Source organism: Oncorhynchus mykiss, chromosome 23 (assembly GCF_013265735.2).
Source record: "Oncorhynchus mykiss isolate Arlee chromosome 23, USDA_OmykA_1.1, whole genome shotgun sequence".
NCBI classification, from domain to species: domain Eukaryota; kingdom Metazoa; phylum Chordata; class Actinopteri; order Salmoniformes; family Salmonidae; genus Oncorhynchus; species Oncorhynchus mykiss.
In genome coordinates, this window is record NC_048587.1 from 28,015,842 (window position 1) to 28,030,859 (window position 15,018).

The following is a 15,018-nucleotide window of genomic DNA, read 5'->3' on the forward strand; positions in this document are numbered from 1 at the left end:
TACCTTGACTTTGTTTTCCTTCAGCCATTTTGCTACAACTTTGGAAGTATGTTTGGGGTCATTGTCTATTTGGAAGTCCCATTTGCGACCAAGCTTTAACTTCCTGACTGATGTCTTGATGTTGCTTCAATATATCCACATAATTTTCCTCTGTCATGATGCCATCTATTTTGTGAAGTGCACCAGTCCCTCCTGCAGCAAAGCACCCCCACAACATGATGCTGCCACCTCACAACATGATGCTGCCACCTCCGTGCTTCATGGTTTGGGATGGTGTTCTTCGGCTTGCAATCCTCCCCCTTTTTCCTCCAAACATATCAATGGTCATTATGGCCAAACAGTTCACCATAGCCACTGTGCCCAAGAACACGAAGGCAACCTGCTTAAATGACTACAGACCCGTAGCACTCACGTCCGTAGCCATGAAGTGCTTTAAAAGGTTGGTAATGGCTCACATCAACACCATTATCCCAGAAACCTTAGACACACTCCAATTTGCATACCGCCCAAACAGATCCACAGATGATGCAATCTCTATTGCACTCCACACTGCCATTTCCCACCTGGATAAAATGAACAGTTATGTGAGAATGCTATTCATTGACTACAACTCAACGTTCAACACCATAGTACCCTCAAAGCTAATCACTAAGCTATGGATCCTGGGACTAAACACCTCCCTCTGCAACTGGATCCTGGACTTCCTGACGGGTCTCGCCCAGGTGGTGAGGGTAGGTAGCAACACATCTGCCGCGCTGATCCTCAACACTGGAGCTCCACAGGGGTGCGTGCTCAGTCCCCTCCTGTACTCCCTGTTCACCCATGACTGCATGGCCAGACACGACTCCAACTCCATCAAGTATGCAGACGACACAACAGTGGTAGGCCTGATCAACGACAAGACAGCCTATAGGGAGGAGGTCAGAGACTTGGCCGTGTGATGCCAGAATAACAACCTATCCCTCAACGTAACCAAGACTAAGGAGATGATTGTGGACAACAGGAAAAGGAGGACCGAGCACACCCCCATTCTCATCGACGGAGCTGTAGCTGGAGCAGGTTGAGCAGGTTGAGAGCTTCAAGTTCATTGGTGTCTACATCAACAACAAACTAGAATGGTCCAAACACACCAAGACAGTCGTGAAGAGGGCACGACAAAGCCTATTTCCCCCCCAGGAAACTAAAATGATTTGGCATGGTTTCTGAGATCCTCGAAAGGTTCTACAGTTGCAATATCGAGATCATTCTGACTGGTTGCAAGGCACTACAGAGGGTAATGCGTAAGGCCCAGTACATCACTGGGGCTAAGCTGCCTGCCATCCAGGACCTCTACACCAGGCAGTGTCAGAGGAAGGCTCTAAAAATTGTCAAAGACCCCAGCCACTGTTCTCTTTTACCGCATGGCAAGCGGTACTGGAGTGCCAAGTCTCGGACAAAAAATATTCTCAACAGTTTTTACCCCCAAGCCATAAGACTTCTGAACAGCTAATCAAATGGCTACTCTGACTATTTGCATTGTGTGCCTCCCCCCAACCCCTGTTTTTACGCTGCTGCTACTCTCTGTCTATCATATGTGCATAGTCACTTTAACTATAAATTCACGTACATACTACTTCAATTGTGCCGACCAACCAGTGCTCCCGCACATTGGCTAACCGGGCTATCTGCATTGTGTCCCGCCACCCACCACTCGCCAACCCCTCTTTTACGCTACTGCTACTCTCTGTTCATCATATATGCATAATCACTTTAACCATATCTACATTGCCTTGCGAAAGTATTCGGCCCCCTTGAACTTTGCGACCTTTTGCCACATTTCAGGCTTCAAACATAAAGATATAAAACTGTATTTTTTTGTGAAGAATCAACAACAAGTGGGACACAATCATGAAGTGGAACGACATTTATTGGATATTTCAAACTTTTTTAACAAATCAAAAACTGAAATATCGGGCGTGCAAAATTATTCAGCCCCCTTAAGTTAATACTTTGTAGCGCCACCTTTTGCTGCGATTACAGCTGTAAGTCGCTTGGGGTATGTCTCTATCAGTTTTGCACATCGAGAGACTGACATTTTTTCCCATTCCTCCTTGCAAAACAGCTCGAGCTCAGTGAGGTTGGATGGAGAGCATTTGTGAACAGCAGTTTTCAGTTCTTTCCACAGATTCTCGATTGGATTCAGGTCTGGATTTTTGAACCATTCCATTGTAGATTTTGCTTTATGTTTTGGATCATTGTCTTGTTGGAAGACATCTCCGTCTCAGGTCTTTTGCAGACTCCATCAGGTTTTCTTCCAGAATGGTCCTGTATTTGGCTCCATCCATCTTCCCATCAATTTTAACCATCTTCCCTGTCCCTGCTGAAGAAAAAAGCAGGCCCAAACCATGATGCTGCCACCACCATGTTTGACAGTGGGGATGGTGTGTTCAGGGTGATGAGCTGTGTTGCTTTTACACCAAACATAACGTTTTGCATTGTTGCCAAAAAGTTCAATTTTGGTTTCATCTGACCAGAGCACCTTCTTCCACATGTTTGGTGTGTCTCCCAGGTGGCTTGTGGCAAACTTTAAACAACACTTTTTATGGATATCTTTAAGAAATGGCTTTCTTCTTGCCACTCTTCCATAAAGGCCAGATTTGTGCAATATACGACTGATTGTTGTCCTATGGACAGAGTCTCCCACCTCAGCTGTAGATCTCTGCAGTTCATCCAGAGTGATCATGGGCCTCTTGGCTGCATCTCTGATCAGTCTTCTCCTTGTATGAGCTGAACGTTTAGAGGGACGGCCTGGTCTTGGTAGATTTGCAGTGGTCTGATACTCCTTCCATTTCAATATTATCACTTGCACAGTGCTCCTTGGGATGTTTAAAGCTTGGGAAATCTTTTTGTATCCAAATCCGGCTTTAAACTTCTTCACAACAGTATCTCGGACCTGCCTGGTGTGTTCCTTGTTCTTCATGATGCTCTCTGCGCTTTTAACGGACCTCTGAGACTATCACAGTGCAGGTGCATTTATACGGAGACTTGATTACACACAGGTGGATTGTATTTATCATCATTAGTAATTTAGGTCAACATTGGATCATTCAGAGATCCTCACTGAACTTCTGGAGAGAGTTTGCTGCACTGAAAGTAAAGGAGCTGAATAATTTTGCATGCCCGATTTTTCAGTTTTTGATTTGTTAAAAAAGTTTGAAATATCCAATAAATGTCGTTCCACTTCATGATTGTGTCCCACTTGTTGTTGATTCTTCACAAAAAAATACAGTTTTATATCTTTGTTTGAAGCCTGAAATGTGGCAAAAGGTCGCAAAGTTCAAGGGGGCCGAATACTTTCGCAAGGCACTGAACATGTACATACTACCTCAATCAGCCTGACTAACCGGTGTCTGTATGTAGCCTCGCTACTGTATATAGCCTGTCTTTTTACTGTTGTTTTATGTCTTGACTTACCTAACACCTTTTTTGCACTATTGGTTAGAGCCTGTACGTAAGCATTTCACTGTAAGGTCTACACCAGTTGTATTCGGCACATGTGACAAATAGATTTTGATTTGTTTTAATGTTTCATCAGACCAAATGACATTTCTACAAAAGGTATGATCTTTGTCCCCATGTACAGTTGCAAACCGTAGTCTGGCTTTTTTATGGTGGTTTGGAGCAGTGGCTTCTTCCTTGCTGAGCGGCCTTTCAGGTTACGTCAATATAGGACTCTGTTTTACTGTGGATATAGATCGTTTTGTACCCATTTCCTCCAGCATCTTCACAAGGTTCTTTGCTTTTGTTCTGGGATTGATTTGCACTTCTCGCACCAAAGTATGTTCATCTCTAGGAGACAGAACTCGTCTCCTTCCTGAGCTGTATCGCGGCTGCATGGTCCCATGGTGTTTATACTTGCGTACTATTGTTTGTACAGATGAATGTTGTACCTTCAGGCATTTGGAAATGGTTCCCAAGGATGAGCCAGACTTGTGGAGGTCTACAATATTTTATCTGAGGTCTTTTGCTTTTCCCATGATGTCAAGCAAAGAGGCACTAAGTTTGAAGGTAGGCCTTGAAATACATCCACAGGTACACCTCCAATTGACTCAAATGATGTCAATTAGCCTATCAGAAGCTTCTAAAGCCATGACATAATTTTCTGGAATTTTCCAAGCTGTTTTAAAGGGGCAGTCAACTTAGTGTGTGTAAACTTCTGACCCACTGGAATTGTGATACAGTGAATTATAAGTGAAATAGTCTGTCTGTAATCAATTGTTGGAAAAATTACTTGTGTCATACACACAGTAGATGTCCTAACCAACTTGCCAAAACTATAGTTTGTTAACAATACATTTGTGGAGTGTTTGAAAACGACTTAATGACTCCAATCTAAGTGTATGTAAACGTCCAACTTCAACTGTATTAAAGAAAATAGTTTCAACGGTGTTGACGGTATTGAAAAACCATCCCGTGGCTATTTCCAAATACCCCGCTATACGGTATACCACCCAAGCCTAGTTTGTATGTGGAATGATGCCATAATTCTACAGCTCAAACACTGTTACATTCCTCTTACCCCTCAACCCTACTAAACAAGGGAGAATATCACTTTCTGTACTCATAATGGATACCAGACTTAATTAATCTGCCCAGGCTCGTGGTGCATCCTCCATACTGCTCCCTGGAGCTATTTTATAGTGACAGAAATTATGCTTTGGTTTTGCTGGAATGTTTTGCTGGAATATTCACATGTTAAACTAACGGCTGTGTGGGTATGATTCATTTTGATGGTGTTTTTTTAAATGGTGACATAGGCAATTACTAATCATACATTTACTTCATATTTCACATACACCCCTGACATTACAATGTTGAATGGTGAAACCCATAGATTCCTCTAAGAAGCTGGAAGCATGAGTCCATGGCTTGTCCTCGTTTAACCTAATCTTCATTTAACCCAGTCACGCATTTTTTGTTTTTTATAGAGAAGGCACTCTGATACACATGCCTGCTTGCTGCAGTTGCACGCCATGCATCTGCTGTCAGGATGTTTTTCACTCCTCGCATAGCCTTATGTCCTGTACTACACTACTGTCTCCAGTCATACCACCAGCTCCTCTGGCTGGAAATGCTGTGTTGCGTTCCCTATAGAGTACATGTGTTATCCTTTACACTCGTGGGAATTTGCCTATACGGATAGGGCTACATTGAAATGTTTCTTACGGAAGAAATATGGAATGCATATGCATAGTAGCAAGCAAAAGGGAACAGTTTGGAGATTATGGTCAAATGATTAGACCAAAGTTGAGTACACAACAATTCACCTGACACGACTGAATCCAAACTGTTGATTTTATGTGCATTTGACATTTACTGTACTTTTCACCGCATTTGCTGATAACGAAATCAGAAGAAACTCTGGAGACATTCAGTAACATGAGAATATTCCTGAAGAATGTGGGGTAGGGGCAACATAACAACACAAAAAATGGCAAGGTGTTTGAGTGCGATGACTAACTGGTGTCTTCAAGTGGCCAAACACCCCTCCAAAGTGTGCCCGTTCCTAATTAATTTCAATGCACTTTTATGACTCGGAAGAGACTTCAACTTCAACTAGGTGCTTTTTTTTAGCTCTCCTAGCTGTGTCGTTGAGGAACTAAGCAAGCACACTTAGTTTTGTTTGGAACTCAACCCTACATCCCCGCCATCACACAATTACTGTTGTTTACGCAATCCAAAAACGAAAGCTTGTCCTATTGCCATGTCAAGCTAAGTTATAAAATATGATCTTAGAGTTTTTGGATTTCACAGGGAAATTCAGAGAGAACCAATCATAATTGCAGCAAATTTTCTTCACAATAGACAAAACAATCTCATTCTGTTCGGAACAACCCCAGGGTATGATGCCATGTCATCTTGTAATTGTAGATCAAACATAGTGATCATAAATGTTGACACTATATGACATGAGTTTTATGATAAGGACATGTGAAGCACACATTTGGACTTGTTTGGCTTGCTTGTATGACAAAGTGATATTCATTATAGTCCTCAACATCTACAGTTGAAGTCGGAAGTTTACATACACTTAGGTTTGAGTCATTAAAACTCGTTTTTCAAACACTCCTTAAATTTCTTGTTAACAGACTACAGTTTTGGCAAGTCGGTTAGGACATCTACTTTGTGCATGACAAAGGTAATTTTTCCAACAATTGTTCACTTATTATTCACTGTATCACAATTCCAGTGGGTCAGAAGTTTACATACACTAACTTGACTGCCTTTTAAACAGCTTGGGAAAATAATGGAGATTTCATGGATTTAGCAGCTTCTGATAGGCTAATTGACATCATTTGAGTCAATTGGAGGTGTACCTGTGGATGTATTTCCACACCTACCTTCAAATTCAGTGCCTCTTTGCTTGACATCATGGGAAAATCAAAAGAAATCAGCCAAGACCTCAGAAAAAAATTGTCGACCTCCACAAGTCTGGATCATCCTTTTGGAGCAATTTCCAAATGCCTGAAGGTACCATGTTCATCTGTACAAACAATCGTACGCAAGTGTAAACACCATGGGACCACACAGCCGTCATACCGCTCAGGAAGGAGACGCGTTCTGTCTCCTAGAGATTAACATACTTTGGTGCGAGAAGTGCAAATCAATCCTAGAACAACAGCAAAGGACCTTGTGAAGATTCTGGAGGAAACTGGTACAAAAGTATCTATATTCAAAACGAGTCCTATATCGACATAACCTGAAAGGCTGCTCAGCAAGGAAGAAGCCACTGCTCCATACCGCCATAAAAAAAAGCCAGACTACGGTTTGCAACTGCACATGGGGACAAAGATCGTACTTTTTGGAGAAATGTCTTCTGGTATGATGAAGAAAAAAATATATAACTGTTTTGCCATAATGACCATTGTTATCTTTGGAGGAAAAAGGTGGAAGCTTGCAAGCCGAAGAACACCATCCCAACTGCGAAGCACGGGGGGCAGCATCAAGTTGTGGGGGTGCTTTGCTGTAGGAGGGACTGGTGCACTTCACAAAATAGATGGCATCATGACGGAGGAACATTATGTGGATATATTGAAGCAACATCACAAGACATCAGTCAGGAAGGTAAAGCTTGGTCGCAAATGGGTCTTCCAAATGGACAATGACCCCACACATACTTCCAAAGTTGTGGCAAAATGGCTTAAGGAAAACAAAGTCAAGGTATTGGAGTGGCCACCACAAAGCCCTCACCTCAATCCCATAGAACATTTGTGGGCAGAATTGAAAAAGCATGTGCGAGCAAGGAGGCCTACAAACCTGACTCAGTTACACCAGCTCTGTCGGGAGGAATGGGCCAAAATTCACTTTTGCTTGTGGAAGGCTACTTGGAAAAGTTTGACCTAAGTCAAACAATTTAAAGGCAATGCTACCAAATACTTATTGAGTGCATGTAAACTTTTGTCCCACTGTGAATGTGATGAAAGAAATAAAAGCTGAAATAAATCATTCTCTGTTATTCTGACATTTCACATTCTTAAAATAAAGTGGTGATCCTAACTGACATAAGATGGAATTTCTACTAGGATTACATGTCAGGAATTGTGAAAAACTGAGTTAAAATGTATTTGGCTAAGGTGTGTGTAAACTTTCGACTTCAACTGTATTTTTTGAACATACATTGAGTCCTCTTAATTTACAGCAGTTCCTCACTCAGACAACAAAAAAATTGCAAAAGTTGCCCAATTTTGCAGGTGGGAGGTGTGCAGCTTCTTGTTGAGTGCGGTGCTCAAGTTCAGCACAGCTGTCAGTCAAGACCCATACAGCACTGTGAAATTCAGAGCCTGCACTGACATCATTTGTAGCATGTTGCAGTAGCCAGTACATTCCAAATTAGGCACTTATTAGTAGGGTTGGGCGGTATCCAGATTTTCATATTGTCATACTTGATCTCACACCGGGATTCACATTATTACCGGCTTTGTACACAAGGTGGCGCAAAACAAACCGCCCCAAAAAAATCTATTTGGGCGTCTAATGCTAATGCTAACAAAATTAGCACATGTGAAATATGCCAACCAGCAGAAATGAAAATAAACTAATTGCAAAGACAGGCAATCCAGCTCATCAAGTTATACATACAGTGTATGTAGGTAGGAGCAACCGAATGTCATTTTTGGTGAGTTTGGACATTTACAAGTGAATGTGAACAAGAAACAATATGATAGGCCTAAACGTTAGAAATATGATGACCATGCATCGTTTTTGCAAAAAACACCTTGCTTTTTCATTGTAAGCTCATATACTTGTGTATGTTGTCGTCTGATGAAAATTAAGCTATTTTCTGCCGAATGTCTTGCACTAATGTATTTTCTGTGAATGAAAACTATAGTTGCTTGTCCCTGATCACTCTATTGAAGTGTAACAATACTGACTTTCAATATAAAACGCAACCCCTGTCAATACACAGCTGGACTCACCTGCTCCCGTTGTCTCCCGTTGTGCTATTTACAAACAGATACATGACTGGCTCAACTGTTCTGGAGAACTATGTGAGCTTCATAATGTAAAGTAATGTGACAGCTGACATAAAGAACGTGATCTGCTTTATCTCCTAATGTTTTGAAAATGTTGACGGCAGGTATTTACTTTTTTTTGAAATTGCTACAAATATGAAAATCTATTGAAAAACTTCAAATGAATAGTTTAAATGATATTGATGGTATTGAAAAACCATCCTGTGGCTATTTCTAAATACCCCGGTCGGTGGTATATATTGTACACTGCCCAAGCCTACCCAAATCTGCCATTTTCAACCCGTGTACGGGTATGAGTGTAAAAGTCTACGGAATAAGGAATTTTAGAAAACACATTATTTGTATTCCTCCACTGAGGCTGAGTTGATGAAGTGCAACACATACCCACTTGTGTGATTATTAAGCCTTTTCTCTCAAATCATCATAATCTGTTTATATTTGCCTGCCAGCATCTTTAGAAAACACTGTTGTTGCACACTGTTTTACGACAGTCTTGCATCATATGCCAGATAATGAATTTTTCTTTTTCCCCCCCCACTTTTTCATAATAGAAGGATGGAGTACATTTGAATGGCCAATAACTTCAAACATGGTGACAGGCCTGTTGATCTAGAAGATTTACGGTGTAGGGGATTCAAAGGCATTTATAGTTGGACTTGGAGTATTTTCGTCTGATGGTCCTTCTTGTGTATTACGGATGTTTGTCATTAGTACTTTAATCATTCGATCTAATTCACGTTTTATTTCAGACTGTTTTTAATTGGGACCCACCGGAGGATGAACATTCTTAGATGAATGTGCTTTTGTTTAAGGGCAATTCCACGGTAACAGAATTGCGCTGAGACTCAGATTTTTCAGAAACGGAAACCATTTATTTAAAAGTTTAACATACCTAACAACTATGCACAAGGACTAACTATTTACACTGGACATTTTACAAAGATGTTTTTACTGGAAGAACTGTTCAGATGCAAAGTTTGGTAACAGAATTTTGGCAATATCTGCCTCAGTTTTTTTTTATGTGACCATGTTTTCCCAAAAAAATATCTTAAATATCTGCTTCGAGTTAACATTAAAATATATCACTGCATCGCTAGAGGCGTTTCTGAGGTCCTGGGTTCGATCCCGGGCTGTATCATAACCGGCCGTGATCGGGAGTCCCATAGGGCGGTGCACAATTGGCCCAGCGTCCTCTGTGTTCGGGGTTGGTTTGGCCAAAAAGTCGCTAGTCGCTCTAGCGACTTTTTGTGGCGGGCCGGGCGCCTGCAGGCTGACCGTGAACAGTGTTTCCTCCGACACAGGTGCTACTGGCTTCCAGGTTAAGCGGACCAGTGTTGAAGCGTGGTTTGGTGGGTCATGTTTCGACGGAATCATGACCCGACCATTGCCTCCCCAGCCCGTTGAGGAGTTGCAGCGATGAGACGATTGAAAGTGGGGAGAAAAAAAGAGCGTAAAATACAAAAGAATGGGGTGTCAGCTATGAATGAACTTTTGGTTATTGAACTACAGTAAGTGAAGTGGATTTACATCTGGTAATGGGATTTGATCATGGGTCCCTGATCTGTACTGTACAGATGCATAATTATGGATAAGAATGCCATTCTCTTCATGGTGACATATCTTAAGTAGGTACACAAAGCTAAAAGTATGCAATATCCTCGTTTGCATTTGGGGGTATTATTGTACATAATGGCTATTATGGTTGGTGTGGACCGGACAAAATCAAAAACCAGTCGTAGACTTCTATGTTTTACAAGTATGGACATCAAAGTAGGACACAGTAAGTAGAGTTCAGTACAGTAAATGTACACTACTGGTCAAAACCCTTCATTTAAAGGGGTTTTCTTTATTTTTACTATTTTTATAGAATAATAGTGAAGACATCAAAACTATGAAATAACACATATGGAATCATGTAGTAACCAAAAAAAAGTGTTAAACAAATCAAAGATTTTTGAGATTCTTCAAATAGCCACCCTTTGCCTTGATGACAGCTTTGCACACTCTTCGGTAAGAGGTTTTTCAACTGTATGGGCACATTAAGTGTTTTCTTGAGGCAAGCTAAAGTTTCGGAGCTGTAGTCTACACCCCTTCATCTGTGATTGGTCAACAGTAGGAATTCTTCAAAGTCTTTGTCATTCAAGGAGAGATTACTTGTTGTCATGCACATTTTCTCTTTGAGAAATACTGCACCAAACATCTTAGTTTGATTGTAAAATTGCGCGACTAAGGTCTCCACCGCAAAAACTCAAGAAATCTGTCTAATTTTGACATTATCTTAGATTCATTCTATTTTGAGGAATAGTATACTGGTTATGGCATCTCATAATGGACAAACAGTACTATTGCCTATTTTATTCTAGTTTTTCAACCAAATGTCTTTTGAGAGAGTTTGTGAGCACACTTGTTCGGCTAGCCGAGGTTGGTTTGTGACTACTATGAATTCCCTTTGTATCCAATTTGATTGCAGAAATTGCATTACCAATTTGTCTGAAAGTTTGTTAGCGATTTGGTAACATAATTGAGTTTTAATCACTTACTAATTCATAAACAAAATGTATCTGTAAAAAAATACTATACCTAATTGATAGGTCTACCTTGTTACTTCTGTGCACTTTCATTACTCTCCTCATGAGGTACATAGCTTTAAAATATTTTCAAATGTATGTGTGTTTTTGGTAATGGAATTTCAAGGCACAAGGCAATGTTTCTTAAACGTACAGAAAGCAGAACAAATTTCACTAAACTAAATATAAGTATATTAGATATTAGTTGGCAGGGTTCTTCAACATTATTGTTTTTCTGGTAGATGTTTTCTAAGACCCTTTTTCCATCTGTATGACAAGTAATCAAAGCCTTTGCTTATTCCACATTTTTAGGATGGAAATTGGTTGAATTGATCGAAAATAGTGCTGAGCGATTACTGCTTTTTGAGGATGTTTCGGTTCGATTATGTAAAAAAAATAATGTTTTTTTTGTTTCAATTTTTTTTTTACACATTAAATGTACTATGAGTTATGTGGGTTGAACACTGTAACACAGACTAAAACAATTATATTGTTCCTTGATGGTAGTGTCTGCCCATTACTGCTTACAGGTAACTATAATTTATTCACATTACTTAACTCTTAGAAAATATTTTAGTTGTGTACATTTGTTTTATTTTTCTGACTTTATTTAATTTCAAGTCATCTATCTATAGAGCTGCTGCCTATGCTGTCTGACAATCACTTTTGTAGTTCTTCAACGTAAATAAGGCAAACTTTTATGACTGCTGAATACCAACTATCAATCACTTAGGTCATGTATTTTCAGGTAGAGATACTTCCCGAAGCAACAGCTGCTCTCTATATCACCTAATTATTGGGTATTCTTCTGTCTTTTCTGTAGCAGGCTTAAAAGAAACACAGACCGGACAAGTAGATACGCAATGGATTATTAGTTAATTACCACGTTTTATGTGCTAAACTATGTAGAATTGGCCTGTTAGAAACTCCCTACTACATTGCACAGTTCAGGCTGGATCTGATTTATTTCTAGAGAAACTGTGCACTGTGCGCATTGAGCTCTCAGAAAAAGAAAAAAAATATATAAAAATTGTACCGACTTAGTTGTTTAAAAAACGAAACATAACAGGATTCTCAGTTAATCGCTCAGCACTACAAAAAAAAGGCTTTCATTTGACACCCAATCTGTTATGAACTTCATGTTGGTGCTCATGGGTCCTTTTATATGGAAATTACCTTAAATAATTTACAGTCACAGATTTAGTGGCTTTCCTTCCAGGTCTTGGTTTTTGACCCCTGTTTAAATTCTCATTCTACCACTTGAATAATAATGTTATGTTGTGGACATTGAGATTTGATCAACACATTTTCTGCTTGAGAGCCTTACAGAGCGGAGTTTTGTGTGGTTTATTTCTGTCTAGTTTTCTGTGTGTCTTTTAAGAACTGTTGGCTAAACCTGAAAATGCTAAGCTACAGTACACCAGCTGCTATGTCTCCACTGTCTCATAACCTACAGAACTAAGACAATGTTAGTATTTTGATGAATCAGAGTGTGTATTGTTTTTACTGAACAGTATTCCTTTCTGTTGGTGCAATTCTGTAATTTGATACTGTATGTTTCCAATAATGCCGGCCCACCCCTTACCAGAGTCTTAATCTTTCCCAAAGTCAGACATGCTAGGCCAGTATCATCCCTTCTCCTAGTGTGGCCCTAATAGGCTGTACCATCTACCTCATCCATTTGACCTCCAATTCTAATACTCCCACCTCCTCTCAACTGTGTGATTCACCACACTCCTCATCTACAATGACCAACAACTCCCACAGGGCATGCTGACCCCAACCTGCGCTTCTTTTTTCAATTCCAATTTGAGGATTTTAGCCTATTATTCAAACACAGCATACTGGCAGCGCCGACATGTCTTACAGGTAGCCAGGCTCCCTGCAGTTAGACACTTTTTTTTAAAAACACAGTATTTCCTTAAAGCCATTGAACATACCGATTTGGCATGTGTTTGTCTGTTGGACATTAGGAAAACGAGATTCCAGTCTTGGAGGTGTGTTTCTGACCGATTTCGCGTTTTTGTTTAATGATGAGACACTAGACGCGGAAGCCTGTTTCACTTCCTCAAAATCCCCAGAATGAATCTAATAGGACTCAAGAAATCTGTATTTCATTTTGACGTTTTTTGCCGAGGATGTTTCAGTTGCGCAATTTTACATCTGTGATTGGCGCAGTATTTGTCAAGTAAAAGAAAATGTGACATGTCTTGTGTAAACAAAGTTGGAGCTGCTGGGCAGGTCTGTCTCAGTGTATATACTATTGGATAGAGTGCAATCACCGCAGCTGTTCACCCATGTTAGTGGGCAAATGGACATCGTCAAATCAAAACCCAACCTTCCTTTACCCTTGAGACGCACGGATGTTTCAAACTCCGTTTTAGACGAGACTGACTTTATGACCAAAATTATCCAATTTACACTTTGTAGTCATTTTTGACACTAGAATAACTGTTTCTGACTGGAATCGATGCCACATAGGCCGTTTTGTTGCTTCTGTTATAATATCAAACTCTTATAACTATTGGTAATTTTTGAAATAATATTCCCTGTAAGAAAGGTGCCGCTTTCAGACTAATCGGGGACTGTGAATAGTATTTCATGTGAAATGTATGGGCTACATTGTTCTGAATGAAGCAGGCCCTCGTGTGAAATAGCTGCAGAGGTGTTTTTGCGGGGGAGTAAGTACAAGCATGTGTGCAATGTACTTTATGAAGTTATTACTCCATGACCAAGGGCCAGTTTGTGAGGACACAAAATAAAACACCTGTTGGGGTCATTTATCTTATTCCTACATTTTTTCTTACCGAAGAAATGTTATATTGAGAATGAACAGTGAAATATTTGTTTTCTTTCAAATGTCAAGCCACTAGTATTGCATTTCACCACTCCTTATGGATCACATGGGGACGGATAATTAAGAAGGTACCTTTTTAAATCTAATGAAACTGGACAGGTTTCAGAGTGGGGAAGCAACTTGGATAAATCTCAGGACCAGATATAATGATACTCAAGTTGTCAAACCCTCCACAACATTATTTACATGTTGATATCAAGAAAGCAAAAGTGCTGTATTTCAATAGGAAATTATGGTGACGTATGACTAGGGTTGCACAATTCTGGAAACTTTCAGAAAAATCCAGTTTTTAAAGAAATCCTGGTTGGAGTATTCTGGTTATTTTGCTTATTGTGTGAATCTTCCAACTGGGTTTTTTGTAAACCCTGTACATTTTGGGAAAGTGGATGGATTTTTTTGATATATACCTGTATATTTTTTGCAACCCTACATATGACATTGTCCTACAGTATTTTGCCAAGGTACATACTGTGTGTTTCCATGGACCAATTATAGCCAGTTAATAATTTTGAATGTTGACATTGTCGTTGTATCTGTCGAACTGCTTTGCTTTATCTTGGCCAGGTCGCAATTGTAAATGAGAACTTGTTCTCAACTTGCCTACCTGGTTAAATAAAGGTAAATAAAATAAATTTTCTGTAATTTTTCTGAAGAAAATGCATTGCTATCCAGAGGTGATACTAATCAGAACATTGGGTTAAGTTGATCATAACATTAATTATTGTCATTACATCAAGGCCATTATTTATCACTGTACACCAGTTCTGTGGTGACCCTGACCCAGTTCCGCTGAAAATGTGGTAAATCCATCAAGTGAATACAGAAACCACCTCAGATGACGGATAAATGCTCTGCAGAGAACAGCGATGTATTTTACATCAACAGAAAAGCCACAGGCCAGACAAAAGGACTTGCAGAATGATCTGTATCAGAAACAAATGATTGTATATTCACTGTGGTTGGGAGACTGTTCCTTGCCCATATTATATAGTACCAGAAGCCGAGGTCTTTAGTATATTTTCATGGCAAGTCTTTCAAATAATATTTCTTATACTCATGGATATCTTTACATAATTGTGTG

General features: G+C 39.9%; 1 protein-coding gene across 5 annotated transcripts in view; it reads left to right on the top strand.

The window, feature by feature from the left end:
• LOC110502528 (protein bicaudal C homolog 1-B) overlaps positions 1-15,018 on the top strand; it is a 76,964-nt gene that overhangs the window by 14,551 nt on the left and 47,395 nt on the right. The window lies entirely within an intron of this gene.